Source organism: Amblyomma mixtum, chromosome 2 (genome assembly GCF_055824585.1).
Source record: "Amblyomma mixtum isolate Tamu chromosome 2, ASM5582458v1, whole genome shotgun sequence".
NCBI lineage: Eukaryota > Metazoa > Arthropoda > Arachnida > Ixodida > Ixodidae > Amblyomma > Amblyomma mixtum.
Window position 1 is genome coordinate 48156385 of NC_143013.1, and position 13744 is coordinate 48170128.

A 13744-nucleotide genomic window follows, 5' to 3' on the forward strand; every position below is an offset into this window, starting at 1 on the left:
CAGCCATGACTTCAAACAAAGCATAGCTGCTGCTTTTCGCTTGTATATCCAGGCTTAACCAGAGCTAAGCCACTGCCAATTTTTTAATGAGGCAGTGTTCCGGCCGGTACAGTTTTCTACGCGTACGGGAAATAAGCTGCGTTTTGGCAGCGTTTGCACTAACTTTCCTCGTCGAGGACTGGTATGAGTCTGTGTCGAATGTTCTCTGACGTGAGAGGGAGAAAGCTGTTGTGAGAGAGAGCGGACAGGATAATTCGCACTTTCGTGAGCGACGAGTTAAAATGAGCGAAGTTTTGCACAACATAGCTTTCGGTGCGCACACTTAACACACTGAAACGTAAGTTATAGACGGAGGAAGACGACGCAGGGTCATAGGACAACAATGAGCTGTCGCATTCCAACTCATAAAATCTCGAACTTTAGTACACCCTTAATAAGATGTCAAATGGGGGTAATTAAATAAAAAAGCTTTGAAACGTTTCGTTCGCCTGCAGTACCGAGAAATGGCATCGAAGAAACTAATTCTTAATGTCTTTGTTGAACCTGGCGCTAGGAAAACAACCGAATGGATGGTCAACAATTGCTGTTTGCTGGTCGATAATGAAGCAGCAATAAGAAATAAAAAATCCAGAAGCATCCGGCCTGTGAGCAATGGGAAGTCTGGAACCGTGAAAGCGACGCTGGATGTTCCGCCCATATATGGCGAAATGGATCGCGCGCATTGTATCCCGACACTCGCTGCTCCATCATTCAGGCTCACGACTACACATCTGAAGATTTTCTAGTTGTGAGTCATCGCGACTGTCTGCTGCGCGCCTCGATTGCATTCGTTGTGGACATGCTTGGAAAGGTCTTCAACCTAGCCATCTGCTTTTTGGTTTGCTGAATGGCATGACGGAGTCGACATACGTGTCAGTGCACCTTTTCCGGTTCTTGAACGAAAATATCTTGCTTCATTTTGTATAGTATACAGCGAACCCAAATTATGCCTTTATGGCAAGTGTGCGAAAAAAAAAACTATGATCTCAAGAGGCGAACTAGTAAATGCTTGGCGGCTGACCACGATGTCACAATGATATGCGTCGACGCCATTGGTTGGAGGGTCCGGATCCTTCGAAAGGATTTCGGCGCTTTGTTCTTGAAATGTATACACAGACGAGCCCACTTACAACGGCCGCAGTTATAAGAAACGCTCCCTTATGACGACCCGCCGTGGTGGCTCAGAGGTTATGGTGCTCGGCTTCTGACCCGAAAGACGTGGGTTTGATCCTGGCCGAGGCAGTCGAATTTCGATGGAGGCGAAATTCTAGAGGCCCGTATACTGTGCGATGTCAGTGCACCTTAAAGAACCACAGGAGGTCGAAATTTCCGGAGGCCTTCGCTACGGCGTCCCTCATAGCCTGAGTTGCTTTGGGACGTTAAATCCCAATAAACCGAGCTTGTTACAAACGATGGCGGTGCTACCATCAAAATATGCATTATGGCAATCGGACTGCATCTTATATACAACGAAGAACCGCGGCGGTGTATATCGATTGTAACGAGCGAGGAGGTGCCGTAAACTCGGCCTCACAGTATACAAACTCGCGCTTCGGTTAAGTGCGCAGATGGAAGAGTGTCTCCGGGTGATCGTGACACCCTCCTCCGGATAAAACGTGAGAACCCAAAGAGGCAATAAAAAAAACGCGAGATATTGCCGATAAAATGGCACAGCTTTACGAAGTGCTACCGTCAAAAACGCGTGCCTTGAAAGACGACTCCTGTACTTGTGAAAGACGCGGCGAGCTTTTTCGTTAACATCCTACTTTGCACGCCGGATGAACGGCAACAACCGGCGGCTGCCCTTTTGCGATTGGCAAGTCTCGCACACTGCATTGCTCTAGCAGCTGCGTTTTGTACGCTACAGGCTGGACACAAAGGCCTCGGTAACACTTAACTTTTTGTTTTTATGTGACGAACGTGCAGCCAGGCATAAGTTCTTGGGGCGGTGCGTATCGGGAACGATTTCGTCGCCGAGTGGCTCGTGGAGTTCGACCATGACATAGCAAAGAAAATACGAGCCCCAATTCGTGCTTATGAACTTCGAAATGCGCGTCATGTCACTTTCTATAGCTGTGGTGACAGCGTTCGTCTCGCCATCAAATACCTTGTGAAAGAAGCAGCTGCCGGACATGGGCGTGATTCGTGCGCTAAAGGTGTCCTGTATGATAGGCTTATAATCTAGCTCATGTTAATAGCAACTAACAAATCAGATGACGATGTTCCTTTTCGGATATCTTTGTTCACTGATGTGAAAATGATTAAGGCCATGCGCGTCAATAATTTCTCGGAGTGCATCGGGAATTTCTTCCGTAAAGTATCGTCTATGGGCCAAGGGACGACAGAGAACAGTGTAGAACATCCGCGTGTTTCGGTGCGTATTGATTTGCAGCAACGGCTTTTTGATGCACATGACGCGGGAACTGTATAGGCTTACAATGATGATTACGATCGTTGCCAGAATGCCGAGAATGTGATGATGTTGAGGAGGAGGCCGACCTGCCTTCAGTTGCTGTGAACGCTTTAACTGCGATGATGATTTATTGGTTTATTGGGGTTTAACGTCCCAAAGCAACTGAGGCTATGAGAGACGCCGTAGAGAAGGGCTCCGGAAATTTCGACCACCTGGAGTTCTTTAACGTCCACTGACATCGCACAGCACACGGGCCTCTAGAATTTCGCCTTCAAGAAATTCAGCCGCCGCGGCCGGGATCGAACCCGCGTCTGAGTATATCCCGTTCTCAATGCAGATTAATTGTTGTCACTGGGGCCTCGACTAGGAACACGAAATACAACCGCTTTTGAAGGCTCGGAAAGCGCCGTGATATGGTCTTCTCTTAAAAATATGACCCGCTTACGAACTTCTGCAAGCAATAAACAGCAGCTTTGTTAGTTGTACCTCGCATTTATGGCTGTAAAATGAGAAGTCCACTTACTACTAACCTCGGATACAACGAACGCAATCTGCAGGACCGTCAGGTTCGTCATAAGTGGGTTCTACTGTACCTACCTCTATCCTGCTATGCTTGAGTTTAAAGCTGTCAGGATCTCCCGGGAGGTGATCGCCCTTAGCCTTCTCTGTTCATGAGGGAGAAGGGAAGGAGGGTGGGGGGGGAGGGGGGGGAGGAGGGGGGCGAGCAGTGTGTTTTTGCGCATGAAAATCCGCTTTATACATTAATTTTTCTTTTAAAGTTCACTTTTCGTCTCTGCCTAATTCGTTTACATTTATTAGATAGGCGGTTATACATTGTGGCGCGGAACCCCTTATTTGTGCCGCCCCGATGTAGCAGATTGTATCTGTATACAGTTAAAACTCGATCTTGCGAAACCCGATTTTACGAAGTTCCCCATCTAACGAACAAATTTTGATTCCCCGGCAAGTGCCCATAGGGTTTAGTGCGATGAAATTGCCTCAATGGAATGTGTGCTCCGGCCAAGGCGATTTTCTTTCAGTAGCTGCGTACTAAATAAAACTCGTATATCCACTTCTCTCCTACAATTTCGGATGACGTGCTCACTATCCCGACTGTCCGCCCGTTGTGCCATGGGCGATGCGGGTGGCGCATTATTTTTTATATTATATTAGGTTACCCAACCTAAAGTCTGTCCCGACTCTCCGCTGAACAAGACAGAAGAAGAACGCGTTCTACACACATGAGTAACTCTGCCATCACCTTCCTCCATTTCCCGCAACTTCCTTCTTCACCCTGTAGAGCATACAGGCTTATTCGGCCTCGGCGGACAGCCATTCGAAGGAAGCGTTCGTGTAGTCAGATAGCGACTGTGCTATCTGACTACACGAATAAATCCCTGGCCTTGAGTCAGGCAAGATGAAGATGGAGTTAGGATTTGGGTTGAGTCTGGTTGGTTTGAAATATATGCTCATCTTTATATCCTGCGCTGCGAGCTCCTACGACTCTCGATGCCTCCGCGGTAGTCGTGAAAAGCGATCATGAAACTATGGACAAATATAGGAACGTAAAACAGCAGTGGCGTGCTCTGCTGATTTCTTTTCTTTTTTACACTCATAATGAACCAGCTTGTTCATTCGACTATTCTGCTTCAACACCCAACGGCGGACACATTTATTAAAACTGAAAGCGTTCGCCGCGGACGCACATCTGGCGTGCCTCAACATGTCTGGGGGGGTACCCCGTGTTGCCGCAGGCGGGGTCAACGCACCTTCACTGACTGTCAGCTGAGCGTAGGAAAGGTCATCGCGGGTTCGTCGACTCTCAGCTGAGCGTTGGACTCGGACAAGAAGCAACCCGGTGAAGTTCTCCTTGCTGTGTGGAAAGGGGGCTTCGACAAGCCGAAGGGAGCGTGGCTACAGGGTTCCGACGTCGATTTTGACTTTGTGCACTTGTGCCTGCTGGGAAAATTACCCTACTCTCATCGGGGTTGGGGGGACAAGGGGAAAATGTCCTTTCTTTCCTGCAGAGAAAAGGCGGTCTTCGCAAAAGCGCCCACCCGCCGTCCCCAAGCAGATGGAACAGTGCTACTGAAGAGATGGCGAATCTCGAAACAAAAATTGGTAGGGTTTCAATATATAGTTAAACCATGTAGACATGCGAAACCATTTGTTTAGCCAGGATGGCTCCCATGGTTTTTGCTCTAGTGGGTCGTCTGCACGTCTGGCGACGATATTAGACTCAGTTTACGCTCTGATTAAGGTTAAGCTGATGAGATGTGCTGACACCACAGATGGAAGATTGTATTGCAGAAGATTGTATTGTATTGCATGAGGCGTGACCGGCTGCGCTGATAACCTACACAATAAAAAATAAAGAAAACAATAACGAAGAAAAGCGACGATAGCTTAGTGCATGCCCTCGCGCAGCGGCCTGCGAAGCTGATCTGTTTGCGCCACCGCGGGTTCGTTGATATTTATTTGATTTATTTTTATTTAAGTACGTACAGGTGCCCACAAAAGTTTTCGGAACGCCAAAATCTCGAAGAACGTCAATTTCCATGCTGACTAGAAGCGCAGTTAGGCACGGATGGCTACATTGAGCAGGTCTCGCTGTGAAAAGCACACCCTTCAGGTCATGGCTTCATGATTAGGCTGCCAAGTAATTAGGCTTTGCTGTAATTTTCGTGTTCCCAAAACCTTTGGGGGCATCTGTACGAAGGTGACAAGATTATTGGTCGGTGTTGGTGAGTGTATGAGTGCTTCGCACTAAAACCGAGGCCGAGAAAGCCTCAGTGGTCGATTCTCAAAGCTCAGGTCGATTCTGGGTTTTTTGTTGAGGAAGATTCTGTGGTTACATGATTTTGTCGTTTATCTGATGTCACGACAAGGAAGGCTTTAAAAATGATTGTTTCGCGGAACACCAAGTTTTGACAAAAAGTGAAGCGCGGCAGAGAAACGATGAATTTACTGGATGGTGCGTAAAACCAGTTGCTGCAAGAGTTGGTATTTCATGCTTTCATTCACACAGCGCAAAGACGAACACGGACACGAGGGAAGACACCACAAAGCTCTTTGCGGTGTCTCTCTTCTTGTCTGTGTTCGTCTTCGCTCGGTGCCTAAGTCATGGGCTTTTGCGCCTGCCCGTTTCTTGTTTTTCGTTAGAACTTGAGCATCACGAAGCAGTAACAGAACTGAACTTTATTTGCCAGAAATTTCGGTAGGTTACCATGCAGCGCTAATAGCTCTAGTAAAAATGCATGTAGCATCTTTTTCATATATAACTTGGCAAGGTTTTGAATTTAGGCAGCTGGATGAAAACACAGGCTGCCAGAGGCAAACACTGCTTGCTCTCGTCCGGAGTGGTTGAGTGTCGGCTATTTGATGCTCTCTCATTACCATCCCCTATGCTTTCTGCTCCTTTTTACTCGAATTAACTCGAATTAAAATTTCTAGATTGCAAGCAACGATTTAGGTGTCTATTATGAGCCATCTCACGTATTTTTATCTGGTGGGCATTGAGCCTTGATTTAGGCCTGAATCCCAGAAAAAAGACACTTTTAGCGATCTTTGGAAGCAATATTCTAAAAAGTACGCTCTTTAGCGATTTAACATTTTTCGTAATAAGCTACAACAACAAGAGTAAAGAGGAAAAAAATTATTGCGGCTGCAACATTAACCACATGCCTGTAAAAAAAAAATTCTGAAAACACCGGATTTTTGTCTTTTGACTCATCCAAGAAAACGCGAAAAAACCTTGAATGGCTTCATTAAGGAAGTCGAATTTTAGAACAATGCAAGCGAAATATTCTATAATAAGATACTCAATTGTACCCCCTTTCACATTTGATTTAGAAATTTCAACCAGCTTTGCTTCTTCGTAGAAACCTCGAAAGGCGCCCGCGTGAGCAAAATTTTTTTTCCCAGAACAATACTTCGTTGAAACTCCAGTCTGATATCGCCAACTAGCCTAAGTTTTTTTTTTTTTTTTCAAAAGAATCCGACGTGGTCGCTTTTGCTGTCTGGAGCGTTTATCGTGGAATGGCCCATAAACGAAAACCTCGCGCTAGCCGCCTGCCGAAGCTACGCCATGTCTTAACAAGCTTAATAAGCTTAGGTTGTGAAGGCCAAGACTAGGTTGTGAAGCATCAAAGTCACCTAGAAACGGATCGTCTAAACACTGATTACTTTAACCTTCTGACTCATAACAGTGTATAACTATTTTACCGCAGGTCTCGCACTAAGTGTTGTCCGCGGCCAAATCTCTCTACGGAGCACACGGAGGAAGCGGCGTAACCATAAACGTGCTCGGACCCCCCCCCCCCCCCCCCCCCCCCCCCCCCCCCCCCCCCCCCCCCCCGCCTTCCCCGGTCGCGGACTGCATATGCAGAGCGCAGGTGTCTCTCTCCCCCTCCGTTCCCTCCCGCGCGCGGCCTGGGCATGTCGGTGCATGCTGTTCACATGAGCCAAGGCGGCCGGGAACGAGCATCCCATGGAAGGGAGAGTGAGCCCGGAGACGCAGGAAGACGCGGAGAAGGGCGGTGGAGATCGACATCGAGACAGATGGGGCGAGTCCTTTTTCTCCTGCAGCCGTTTTGCTGTCTTGCCCCGTGCTGAGCCCTAGTGTCTTTGTGATTAGTGTAGATAGAGCCTTCGGCGTTCTTCTAGAGGCGCCTTTCGTGGAAGCCGTCTGCTAGATGTTCAGAAGCCGCGCCGATCGACAGCCGGAAAACTCGGGCAAATTTCCATCTCACATCTCTACCAGTGCGATTCTGACTGGCGGTGAACTGAAAATTGTGGCGCTACTGTTTTGCTCTGCCGCGGTTTGAATGGTCTTACTCTTTGTTGTTTATATTAAGAAAGACACTCGGCCAACGCTCAAGAAACAATCTCACGCTCTTATAGTCATGCAATCGGGTCGTCTACAAGAAGGCGATCGCGGTATATCCGTTGTTAACACGGAACCTTGTGCATGCTGCATATCTGTTGCTGTCAGCAGATCGAAGTTTAAGCTCTTTGGCCGCACAGCCGTCATTTTAACATTGCTCCGCTTTTTTCTATTTGCGTTAAAGAATTGTATTGGGAACATTGCCGCCATTTCGCTTTCTAATTTCGCCTCTACTCATTTTCAGCAGTCTTAGTTAATTTCCGTCTGTAGGAAGACCAAAGATGTGCGGTCTGTTCCAGTTCGCACTGCCTGTTGGAAATTGGTGCGACAGGCGCTACAATGACGTCCTGAGGTTTCCAGGCAACAAGAGAGAGATTCCACATATCCATAATAATCTACGTTTTCTTCCTGAAGTTTGCATTATCTCGTGTCCTGGACGTTACTGTTCACAAACACTTTGCTTCTTGCGGTTTATAATTTGCGTTTTTGCGCCATTTATCTATTTCTTCTGCAGACTATTCCGACTCTTTCTGTGACTTCATATATGTCTTGCCTGTCTTTCGTGAGGAGACTCTGTTATGAGGGACGCCGTAGTGTAGGGCTCGGGATAATTGCGACCACATCGGTTTTTTAAACGTGCACTGTCATAGCACAGTACACGGGCCTCTAGAATTTCGCCTGCATCGAAATGCGACCGCCGCAGCTGGTATCCAACCCCCGTCTTTTAGGGTCAGCAGCCGAGCACCGTAACTACTTAGCCCCCGCGAGGCGGCTGAGTCTTCTATTTCGAATTCTACTTTTGGGATATGCCTCCTCATCATCCCTCGGACCCAGTCATTCTAAAACGTACATTTTGTTGTCAGTCCATGCACTGCAGGCGAACACAATGGTAATAAGGCTAGGTTGTGAAGCATAAAAAAACACCTATAAATTGATCATGGAAACGCTGACTATTTTAATGTTCTGGCTGGAAACCGAATATAATTATTTTAATTGCCGCAGATCTTGCACTAAGTGTACTCTGCGGACAGACACTTCTACGGAGCACACGGAGCAGCTCAGCTACAGCGGTGGCTGGTGGGGGGGGGGGGGGGGGGGGGGGGGGGGGAAGGGGGGGGGAGGGCGGGGGAAGAAAGGGAGGAGCGGCCGCTTCTCGCCCGGGAGCCAACCGGGAAGGAGGAACAGCGTGGCCGGCCGGTTCCTCGCAGAGGCAATAGAGAGTTTTAGTATAGCGTCACCCTATCGCTTTGGGTCATAGGGGAATAGCGGGACGCTACTGCGCATGCGCAGAACGCTATCGGCCCTTGGGTCTTTGGGTGAGCGGGCGACGCTAACGCTAAATCGGCGAAATAGCGTGCGCCCCAAAGCCGCTTTACGTTGGGTCAACATGGCGGCGCCTCTCGAAGCGGGGCCTCTCGCTTCAACACCGTTCGTCGTTGTCGCTACTCTGTGGCTCACGCTCACGGGAAACTAAAGGCGAACGAGGCTTTCGCTTTGGCTGAACTTGCCTGAACCACAAAATTTAAGCGATAAAACACGCCTAATTTTCAGATTGCTTCCTTGTTTACAGAGCTGCTAGGCTTAGCGAGTACTCGACGACTGACGTCAGAGAGCGCGGGAGGTTCGAACTACTGATCTCCACAAACAGGTTTGCAATTTTGGTCTTCCTGTGTGGATAGTCTTGGCTCAGATTGAGCATGTCCGCATTATAAAAAAAAAATATTTGCATCATTTTTTCCATTTCCTAAGTGGAAATTGGTAATTGCAAAAGTTTGCATGTCGTTTTATTTACACAATGAAAAAATACAGCCTATATATTAACTTATTTGTTCTCGAAGCTTCTCTTTCCCGCCGTTATGGCGCTGCCTTCAAACAACGCAAAGCGACCATCCACGACCCTATTCTATAAACAGAAAACGTGAACCCGTTCCCCTAACGCTAAGCGCATGCGGATAGGGTCACCCTATTCGCCACGACGCTATTCTAAAACTCTCTAATGAGTCACTCCTGCCACCGCTCTCGAGAAGCTCTCAAGAAAAGGCGAGCCGCCTGAAGGCCAATAAGAAAACACCAGCAGGCGTCCTCTGCTTCACTCTTGCTTGTTGCTGGGGCCCCCTGCTTAACCCGAGTTGTTATTGTGGCTTCCACTGGTTAGTTCGGGAAACGGGGCAGCGTGCGGGTACTGTCCGACTTGGTCCATCGCAAGGTAGCTTTGTGTGTCGTCAGGGCCGTGGTATCAACCATACTGACGGCGTTTTGAACGGTCGTCTACGTCTTCGCTGGTTGCGAAGCTCCAGTCACTGGTCGAAGGCGGAGACGTTGACTCTTCAAATCATGCAGTAAGGGCCGAGTGGCGAAATTTTGGTCATTTTTTGCTTCAGCTCGAACGTTTTGAAAACTAACTTTGATGCCTCTGAAACTGTTCGTTATGAACTCTTCGTGAGTAGGGTCGAAATGTTAGAAATTGAGTAAAGGTTGTTGCAGAGAAGAGAGCGCTCTATGCGCCACTCCTGCCAGAGGTTGCGTGCATTCAGTAGTCGTTGCTTAGTTGGACCAGAGCAGATAATCCTTAAAGGATAAGCTTGCGTTTCATAGAATGGCATTTCGCTCTTTGTATATTTCTTTTTGCCTGGGCAAGTGATACACGCGTATATATATTAGGGGTGTGCGAATATTCGAAATTTTCTAATATATTTCGAATATTATAATTTTGGTATTCGTATTCGATTCGAAATCCCAGTATTCGTGTTCTTTCGAATATTCGACCCGGCGCGAATATTCGTATCTAGCCGAATATTCATTGTGAGCACCGGCGTTCATTTCGGTCCGCAAGCCCTACAAAATAATTATCAATATGGGTGGTCGCAACGGCATTATCACATCCGATGGAGCATCTCTGATGCCTCGAGAAGCCAGCGCAGTTTTTGGTTGTCATTTGGACGAAGCACAGAAAAAGCAAAAAAAAAAAAATCAGGGGCCACTTGACGATCTAAAGTGCGCGAGGCCTTTCCACGCAACTTTGGCTGCGCGGTCGTAGGCACACACGAGGCGCCTATGGGGTGACTTGGATTGGCTAGTCATGATTAATTAGTCATGACCGATGACTAACTAGTTGTGATTGGTTATTGACTAAATAGGCATGACTAATTTGTTGATGGCTGGTTAATGTCTAGTTAGCCATGACTAATTAGTTGATGACTAACTAGTCGTGATTGGTTAATTATTATCTAGTCATGACTGGTTAATGACTAGACAGTCATTACTGGTCAATGACTAGTTAGTCATGATTAATTAGTTAACAACTAACTAGTCATGATTGATTAATGACTACCTAGTCATGACTAATTAGTTGATGACTGGTTAATGACTAGTTAATCATGACTTGTGACTAGTAATGGCTAGTTATGACTTACACCTTAGATGTAACGGACGGACGGAAAGAGTCATGGCCGCGAGTATGAGCCATTAAAGGCTTTCGCCAGCGCTAACGATAGACGGACCACCACACACCAGCGTGCCGTGCGCGCGGCCTAGTGCGTAGATGGTTAAATCTAACGGCGCGTCCTTCGGCCTGTGGTGGCGCGCGCAGTGGACCAATGTCATGCAGATTACAGAGGCCCCGTGGGGTAATCGCACATACCGCTGCTGTTTATACAAAGTGGCGTTCGAATTTGAGTAATTTCAGTAAAAGGGCCCAACGTAAGTGGACCTGTTAAATAACCAAAACGAAGGCTTTTATAAACCTCAAAAAAGTGGCTTCATAATCCTTACTTCATTTCTCCAGTGTACTGACACGACCTGGGATTTTGCGAGTAGTACACATTTTCTCTATGGCGCTTCGTTTTCGGACCATGCATTGCACAGATCAGTATTCGGAGTGAGGAACTTTGGGTCCACATTTCTTGCTGATAATCGAAGAGAAACAAATTTTCTTAAGAAATGACATCTCGTCTTCTTCGTGTTATCTTTGAGGATGGCCACTAATGGAAATTAAAGCTCCCTGGTCTTTTGCGCCAAGTAATGCTCTTCTTCATGAGTGAGAAGTTGCTTCGTTCCGCTCATTTTCTGCTTATTATCCAGAGGCCGTACTTAGGGACAAATTGTACGTGTGTTGTTCCCTTCACACTGTCTGTCGCTATACTCGTGATGTGGTTCTTCTTACACAACACAGCCGCCCGAAAGGCTGGCGTTTCAGTCGTGCAAGGGTAGTAATGGACAACACCGCCGTCGTCAACTCTGGGCACATTCTATTTTCCTGTCTTCACCACATTCTGTTTTCTTAATACGATATCGTTAGAAGACTCACGGATAAAGAAAAAAAAAGTGTCATCGCAGTCATAAAATTCGCTGATTGGCTGAAGGGAAATGACGTCAACAGTAAGGATGAAATTTGGACGAGTTGGCATGCGTTCATTGTAGAAAAACAGCGCAACAGCGCTGTTGCGCTGTTTTCCTACCGGGACGTCACCACACCGGAAGTGACGTCTTTTCGATAATTACGTACAGCATAAAAAGCTTCTAAAAGGAAGTGACGTCACTTTGTGTAAAGTCATGAACAGCTTATAATGCTTTCGCTTTGACAACGCATAACGTATTTAGGTGTCCCGAGCAATTTTTTTAATTTTTTTTCTCCGCTGATATGACATGAAGACCGGAAGACAGAAATGTGAATTGATGCTCCTCCATGGTTCGAGCATCATGAGCACCACCGTTGACTACACACACTACGTTACGCGCACTTCCATCCTGCCCTTGTTGACGTGGGATCACGTCTGAGTTGCGAAGGCCTGAAGGCACCGCGGTGCACGTGCTGCTATCGAGGAGGCCCCTCGTGTTAGGAGAGCTTTCTAACGAGGCTGTTGACATCGCGGGAGGCCTCGGGGCGTGCACATCGCTATAAACATGTCGGAGGACGCGATGAAGAGCGGCGGCAGGAATGCTGAGCCGGTGCTGACGCGAGCACGGCATGCGCGTACGACGCGAGGGCGCGTTTTGTTTTCTGTGCATTCTATGCCTGCGTCCAAGAAGGATCAGTGGCGCTGCGCACAGCGCACCTCAGTGGAATGGCAGACGACTCGGCCTTGGTATCGGGATCTGAAAGCGCTGAGGGAAGTGACACTGACCCACCTCTGACAACGTGAGTCCAACGGGTTTCATGTGCGTAGTAGCTGAATAGGAAGGAGACGTGTGGATCTTACGACGCATAGCATGAGGAGACTGATAGACACAGTGCGATGTTGTCATCTGGCCTGTATGCCCACCACGTGTGCGTCTTCTTACCCTGCTTGGAGCAATGGCTGTGCAGCAAGGAGCAATAAAGCGCATCTTAGATATGAATACAGTGAACCCTTAAGAGCATGTGTGTGTTGAAACTGGATCGCGGAGCATCCGACCGGAGATTGTAGTCTGTAGAGCGTTCTTGATGCTTAGTACGTCACGATAAGGACCAACCGCCCACCACCATGGCCTGGCAGTTCGCCGACTTAGTACGCGCAGCACTGTCTGCACATTATTCTTCTCACTCCGGACAGTCTTGTGCAGATCAGCCCCTGCTGCGTCAATGCTGATAATCAATAATGCAAACTTTCTAAGGATTCTTGTTTTAGATGAAAAGAGAAAGGCAATTCATGAAAAAAAAAAATGCAATGCTTACTGGCAGTGCTCATTACAAACATAGAACTGTATAATTCATTATGACTTCCGCTATATAGGATTGTAAGGACACAGCAGGAAGGCTCTGACATGCATATGCGTTCCGTGAGAATAGTTACGTCAGCTATATGCGGCGTAATGTGTGGAAACGCTGATCAGCCCAGCCGAGTGTCCTCACTGAGGTTTTAGTTTATTAGTTTTAGTTTTAGTTTAGTAAGACGGAAGTATTGCGACCTACATTTCAATGTTTCCTTGTTGGGGTCCCACGAAAGTGTTACCTTCGACTTCATTCGAGGCAAGATCAGGCGCCCATGTGCACATTAAAGGACCAAAGTAAGGGGCTCTGTGCTCGTATTTCGGCTGATGTTGCTCACGCGCATCATTGATCGAGCCGGCACACCGAGCGAACACTCATATCAGATGGCATTATGTGTTCGTTTTTTTTTGCGCTTCGTTTACAATACGATCGAATACGCCGTTTATCAGCGCTCACGAATGGCATGCGTGTCAGCGGGCATGACGAACTAAATGCCGTCGGAAGTTGTCTTTTCGCTTTCGCATTTATTATTTACGCTATCGTTTTAATGACAGGGTGGACACAGACTTTCTTTTTATTCATAAGGACACTAATTATTTTTGTGTGGAATGTTTTCATAGTATTTTGCCTTTTGCGGCTAAGCCTGTGCATGTACGACGGGCTGCGGTCACCGCGAGATAAACTGAAACAATGATCTGCGCATCGCCTTATCAAATGC

At 47.4% G+C, this 13744-nt stretch overlaps 1 protein-coding gene across 3 annotated transcripts in view; it reads left to right on the forward strand.

The window, feature by feature from the left end:
* LOC149359252 (neprilysin-1-like) overlaps positions 1-13744 on the forward strand; it is a 114993-nt gene that overhangs the window by 48526 nt on the left and 52723 nt on the right. Inside the window, exon 1 of one of the 3 annotated variants that reach the window (XM_089571538.1) lies at positions 12313-12474. The exons of the other annotated variants lie outside the window; for them this stretch is intronic. The gene's annotated coding sequence lies outside the window, so the exon portion shown is untranslated. Of the gene's footprint in view, positions 1-12312; positions 12475-13744 lie in introns of those variants that run through there. 3 annotated transcript variants of the gene reach the window in all.